We start from the raw sequence: 6738 nt of genomic DNA on the forward strand, positions 1-6738 counted from the left end.
AGAGCGACACACCATCTTGAGGGAGATGCGTTGTAGATGCCGTTGGAAGCTGTAACAATCATTTCTAATTTTGCAACGGTACATAGGAATAAGCGGATATGTCAGGGAAATCTCTGTTCCCTTTTGAGTTTTTTAGAAACCCGTGTCGTCCTGCAGAAGTGGGATACAGAAGTGGCCACCCCACTCTTGGCTGTGGCCCCGTCTCATGCGCATGTGCTCGGAACAAAGGTTCGCTGGTTCACCTTAACGGTGCATATAGTGCATACATTTACTACATCCCATGGCAAAGGGAGAAAATGATGGAGCCGTGCGTCAAAACGGTGGTCCTCTACTAGTGGCACATACTAGTAACCACCCAGACCAGTGGTTCCGAACCATGCCCCCCCAGATGTTCTTGGACTACAACTCCCAGAAATCCTGGCCAGCACAGCTCATGGTGAAGGCTTCTGGGAGTTGTAGTCCAAGAACATCTGGGGGGACCCAAAGTCGGGAATGACTGCCCTAAGCGGACTGGTGACATCATCCAGGTGAGATGAATGGGTTTTTGTAAGTATTACCTGCCTCAGGTGACCCACCTTTGGGCTTGCTCCTTTTTTAAAACTATGACTGTATCCATAACACTTATTGCAATTATGATTACTGTTTTCCTGATGGAAATTTTTTGGTACTTGCTTGCTTGTGTTGGCTCTCAACATGCCAAGTACATCTTTCAACTCATTGGAAATGCTAAATATCACAGATATTTAGTGAACCACTGCCTTTCTCGGGGTGGGGGGGGAAGGTCTTTGCCTTTCTGCCATGTTGAGATTTGGGTCCTTCGAAAGAGGGGTGGAGCGTAAGATATGAACGTTTGAGATCCACCACCTTTTTCCCCCCAGTGTGCTGGGGCTTCACTTATGGGAAGCCTAAATGGGCCAGATCATTCTTGCAAACGAAAGTCCTGGAGGGTACGGCGAATTTAAAGCGCAGCAGTGTATGCAGGAGAGGGCCACAGGGTGCCCCCCACAGCCCTCGCTTCCACCCCAGTATGTCTCTCACCACCCCCACCCCCCATTTGACAAAAATGGACTAGTACTAACCTTTCGGATAGGCATACAGTGGCCAGGCAGGAGAGCAGCTGTGGGGAGACGTAAGACCCCATAAAATGTCTGGGGACCCCTTTTCTCCACCAAGCTACCCTTCAAATGCCAGCAGCCCAGCCCTATAAGAAGTCAGGATGATGACCCACATTCTGACACAGGGCTCGGTGCTGACGTAATTTCTCGGTTGCTCCTAAATTTAGCTGGAATGGCGCTGGGATCTGATTTTTGTAGCTTACCAGAGGAATCTCCCTAATGGTTCAGAAGGGGGGAGGAATTAAAAATAGTCCCGATAAATGTTCTTCTAATATATTATTGGGGTGTGTGTGTGTAATCATGAATCCATAGGCAGCTACCTCATTGTGCCAAACAGTAGGGCCGGCTCTTGGACCCTGTACCCGAGATCAGGCCTGTGAAACTTTATGTGAGTTTGACACATAATTCGAATTAGGATCATTCATTGTCTTTGAGGATCTGAGAGGGCTCTGGACTAAGTTTCCCCTTCCTTTGATTTTAATCAAAGGGCGTGTTGGCAGGCTGCAAGCTCTCAGCCTTGCAATGCCCAGCCTGATGAAGACTCCTGTAGGACTCGAAAGCTTTCCTATTTATAACAAACAGTTCAGTGATCCGGTGTTGTTATTATGTGCTGACAAGTCACTTCCACATTATGATGAACCTACGAATGAGTCAGCTCCAAGATATTTTGTTCTCAGCAACCCTGCTCACTTCCTGTAAACTCAAGCCTGTGGATTCTATTAGGGAGTCGGTCCTTTTCATATTGGGTCTTCCTCTTTTCCTGCTGCCTTCCACCACCAATATTACCCCAGTTTTTTGGTCTTTCCACCTGTTCTGCATGTGGCAGACTTTCTCTCAGCTTGGAAAAGCCTATTTAAAAATCTGAGATTCGCAATTTATTCGATCACTGGGCCTCTTTTCTTGTACCCGAGAAGCCTGCTCCTTTTAAAGGCCCTTTCTCTTCCTGGCCCACCCTGAAGCTTGACAGCATCCTCTCTGTGGATGAAATCATCCACAAATGGAAGTTCAGTCTGGGAAAAAAAAAACATAACGTCGTTGGAGTTGGAGGTTGTTTTATTTTAAAAAGAGCTGAGTAAATACAGTGAAGCAACCCATCTTTCCACCTGTTCTGTTTCGTGCCAGGATAGACAGAGAGCAGGCAATGAAGACAGAGTAGCAAAAATATTGATATTTCGGGGATGGCAAAATATTGGTTTTTAGCACAAATCACATTTCGGAGATGAGCTTTAAAAAACACCAAATTCTTTCATGAGCTAGTGCATTCTTTTGGGAAAATAAATGAAAGAAAAACCCAGATTTGCTAGTTTGCCCAAGACAACACTGTTCCTTTCATAGGTTGCCAGGAAATAAAACAGGACAAGAGGAAAATCACACACACGCATGGAGTCATGTTATTTCCAGTTATGTCTCTACCCTCTTCACATCCATTCCCCCCCAAAAATCAAGACAAATCCTTCTTGTCTAAAAGTAGAGCAGGATTTTAGTGCAAACCCAAACGCCTTCAGCAGTGGCACGCTGGTGCTGAATATCCTGTAAGTTGGATTTCTCTTTTTATCAAACTATTTTTTTCTATATTTCTACAGCTTCTAGGGATTTGGCATCGATACCCTTATTATCTGGTGCCTGGGTGGGTGGGAGACCATTGGACTACACAGATGGTGCGTATTTGCTAAGAAGGATGTAAAGCCGGGGTGATGTTAGGTAATGACCATCTATATAATTTTGTTCTCCTTCAAAATGGGGTAGGACAGTTGGGGTGCTCTGTGGACCCTCCTGCTCCTTCTGCAAGGTGGAGTGGGGGGGCTGGACGTGTGCGCGCGCCCCCACAGTCCCGACTCGATGGCCTCGTTCATGGATGGAGGCGGAAATTGCTGTGGCCGAACTGTTGTGTCATTTCCACTGGTCAACAGCAGAGCTTGGAAATATCTCAATGCAAGCGACATGTTGCATGCAATCCATTTCTTTCTGTAACAGCAAAAGCATATTGAAGTTAAACTGCAATTGCGTTGAACCCTATTCCTTTTTATGCACTGGGCAGCCTAGGTAGGGTGAGAAAGAGTGCCAAAGAGATCATTAATGTGGTTCATTAATGCAGGGTAATCATGTCGGGAGAACAGTCCTCCATTAGAAGGAAGGACCGGGGGAGAAATTCCCTCTTCACCCAAATCTCATTTAAGGACAGAGATCCAGAAAGGAGGGAGGGAGATCCAGAAGCTTGAAGGTCTCCATCACCCACCCTGAGTGGGACAGACGTACACCGGCGGTGTATGTTTGCAGCTGTTTTGCTCGGCACAGCTGGGTGGGACGGACGTGCCGTCCTTCCTCCCGTTTCCCCACCAAACCTCTCCGCTTCGGGGGTGGGGGCTCGTGGCCGGAGGAGAGGCGCGCAAGACCTCAGCACCGCCGGGTGGGTGGGTGCGTGTCTGGTGGTGCAGGGAGCCAACAGCCTCCCTGGCAAGCAGGCTCGAGAAAGGGTTAAGGGCCATGACAAAGGCCTCTTTGACTGGGAGCTGCCTATGAAGCATCCTTTGTTTTTGCTCCTCGGAGGAGAGGACACGGACACGGACCTTCCTTGGTTCCCGAGGGAAGGGAAGGGTCATTGCTGCTCCTCCTCCTCCTCCTCCTCCTCCTCTAAATAAATAAATAAATAAATAAATAAATAAATAAATAAATAAATAAATAAATAAATAAATGGGCCCAGCCAGCCAGCCTCCTAAGGGAGACATCTCCAGAGGGGTTGCCATGTTACATTGCCATCTCTAGGGTACCCATAAATGACACAGAACCCTGTGGCATCCGGAAGGCTAACACATTTGAGGCTTTCTGGACCATAATTTTTTGGGGGGGGGCTGTGTTTTTCCTTCCCCCCCCTTCAGTTCCACCTATACGAAGACGTGGACCACCGCTGCTGAAAACTAATGGCAGACGAAACGCGGTAGCCTTTAAGTGGCCGCACAAAATCTCGTTGCTTTTCTCCACGGATGGCGAGGGAGATGACGGTGAGGGGGAGCCGTGTCTTCCCTCCATCTTGTCTTGAATCTCTTCCATGCCTGAGGAGAAACTTGGGACGCGAGGGGTGGGAGAGTCTATTTTTATAAGCCTTTTAAATTCGTGGGCGACCTTTGAGTGTCTGTGAGTCAGATTCATGGCAAAACCTACCATGTGCCCTTCCAGTTCCCCTGGCAGAAACTTGAATACAGTAATCTTTGGTGGGGCTGACCCAAGACTTTTAGCCGCCTGAGGTGAGGCAAAAATAAATAAATAAAAAGAGCTGCAGTTGGAGCTGGGTTAAGACACCTGAGGTGCTAAACCATGTCAAGTTTAAAAGGCAAATGCTATTACATTATTATTATTATTATTATTATTATTATTATTATTATTATTATTATTATTATTATTATTATTATTATTATTATTATTATTATTATTATTATTATTATTAAAGGTCCTGTGGGGGGGATTCCCTCCATTGACATCCCCCCTAAAATGGCTGCCTCAGTTTGACAAAGTCCAGTTTTGGTGGGAAATTCCCTCAGCCAGTCCATCAAAATACAATATTAATGAAGTAAATAGCACTGCCCTATTTCTCTTAGATGCTGTTTTTCCCCCCATAAAACTGCCCTGATGCGTTGATTTTATAATAAGGAGATCATTTCTTCAGGCGGAGTAAAAACCAGGGGTCGCAGGGTGAAGTTTCCCTTCCTTCAAGATGTGGAAAAAAAATTTGGCAATATATGTGGATGCTTTTAGCAATCTAATCTCTCTTTTTAAAAAAAGATATTTCCATTTATCTATTCTTTTTAAAGCATCCGCGGGACTTCAAACAAGTCTGTTCTGGATCCCGGCAGGACACGATGAATCCTTTAAAACACAATATTTAGTGGAGTGCCCAACAAAACAGAGGAAAAAAATGAAATATTATGGCATGAGGATCCTCACGGATATTATGGCATGACGTTTCATCTTCCGCCTTCTGTGACACTTTTATCCAGAATGAGCGCAGGAGGTGGGTGTGGAAATATCTTCCCATAATATTTCAAATTCCCTCTTTTTGTCAGTCTCTCTGCTAAATATATTCACATTTTTATTTATACCTGTTTATTTATATGCATAAGAATATAGGATGCTGTTTTCCCCTCTATATGTGTTGTTTTAACCTCCTGTTGTTCCCTGTGATTGAGGGGCCAGCCTTAATGTCAGGCAGGGTGAGGGTGGGTGCCTCTGGCAGATGATGAAAGAGCCACAAATATTTAGATAGGTAATTCGCAATTGTATTTTAATTGCCCATGGTGGAGAATGCTGCCTGTGTCGCTTTCCTTGTGCTAAAATACCTTGGCTAGCTTGTTCCCTTCTTCTTTTAGTGTTGTCCCTCCAGGCGTGCAAAACTTTCAGTGCTACTTGCCAGAGACACCAGACATACGAACAAAGCCACCCTGTCTCCCAAGCAGCCAAATATGAAATAAAAGGAAATTATCATGCGTAATGTAGATGGAAGCAGACTCCTGTCAAAATAACAATCTTTTCCTCTTAAAGGAGCTCTGGTTTTAATGACATGTTAACTGTACTAGTCCTTTTTTCCTGCTCTAATTGGTACTCATCACCCAAGTTCACCATTAGAGGGCATGGTAATGAACATGTTTAACGGACAATATTGACACTGTGCTATCTTAATTCAAAATATGAACTCTTATGATAAATGGAAGTCCAGGTTCTATGATCAGGATGAATGCATGATACCCCTGTACTTATTGACTTTTAACATGCATATATTATTCTTCCTACAGCTTGGAAAAGCTAAATTTTTGGATTGCAACTCTGAGCATTCTTCAGCCAGTCATCCACACCTGCCGAAGAGGTATTTATGTTTTATTTCTCCATCTAATTAATATTTATGTCCCAACCTTCCTCTGTGGGGTTCAAGGTGCTGTGCATTGGGGGGTGGCCAACTTTAGCAGATCCAGCACCAAATTTTACATCCCTCCAGGACACTAGGAGATACACAGACTGCCAAAACTCCCCCCCCCCAAGTATAAAAACAGAGCAAAACCCTGAAACCAAACGTGACTTCAGGTTTGAAAGATTGGTGGCTTTTGGTTATTAAATATAGGTTTATGTGTTCACACGCATCCATTTAAAAATGTGAATTTCTGGTCTTAAGGATTACTGGGAGTGGCAATTCATGCATTTTTGGTGCAACTTTTTTATTTTGGAGGGAGGGAGCTTGTCAACTAGGTCTCGTTCATTATACATGGTCCTCCCCTTCCCTGTTCTTTTCTTCACAACCGCCCTGCAAGGTAGGAGACACTGAGGAAGAGCGACGGACTGGACAATTTTTCCTTGGTTCTACTGCAGTCCTCTAGCCACTGGACCAAACCAGCCCTGATTATATAGATTGAATTGATATTTTCATCAATGGAATGCGAGTGCCTAATTAAGATGTCTCTGATTGGGGGGGGGGAAGAGTCTTCCTAGACAAACATGCATCTGTCACAGGGGTCCCCTGCGTTGATGATCTTGGGGAATAAATTTTACACAGACAAAAGGATTTGTGCAGCTGTATTGTCCTGTGTCCCACAACGCTAGCAGTGGAAAGCAAGGTGAAGCACAGAAATGGGTTTCCTTC

At 44.9% G+C, this 6738-nt stretch overlaps 1 long non-coding RNA gene across 1 annotated transcript; it reads right to left on the reverse strand.

The window, feature by feature from the left end:
- Positions 1-602: 602 nt before the first annotated feature.
- On the reverse strand, positions 603-4448 carry LOC144585122 (uncharacterized). Its single transcript, XR_013539628.1, has 2 exons — positions 4275-4448; positions 603-3080 (listed from the first exon to the last, which is right to left on the reverse strand). It is a non-coding gene; the product is annotated as an uncharacterized LOC144585122 (long non-coding RNA).
- Positions 4449-6738: the final 2290 nt, after the last annotated feature.

Source organism: Pogona vitticeps, chromosome ZW-PAR (assembly GCF_051106095.1).
Source record: "Pogona vitticeps strain Pit_001003342236 chromosome ZW-PAR, PviZW2.1, whole genome shotgun sequence".
NCBI lineage: Eukaryota > Metazoa > Chordata > Lepidosauria > Squamata > Agamidae > Pogona > Pogona vitticeps.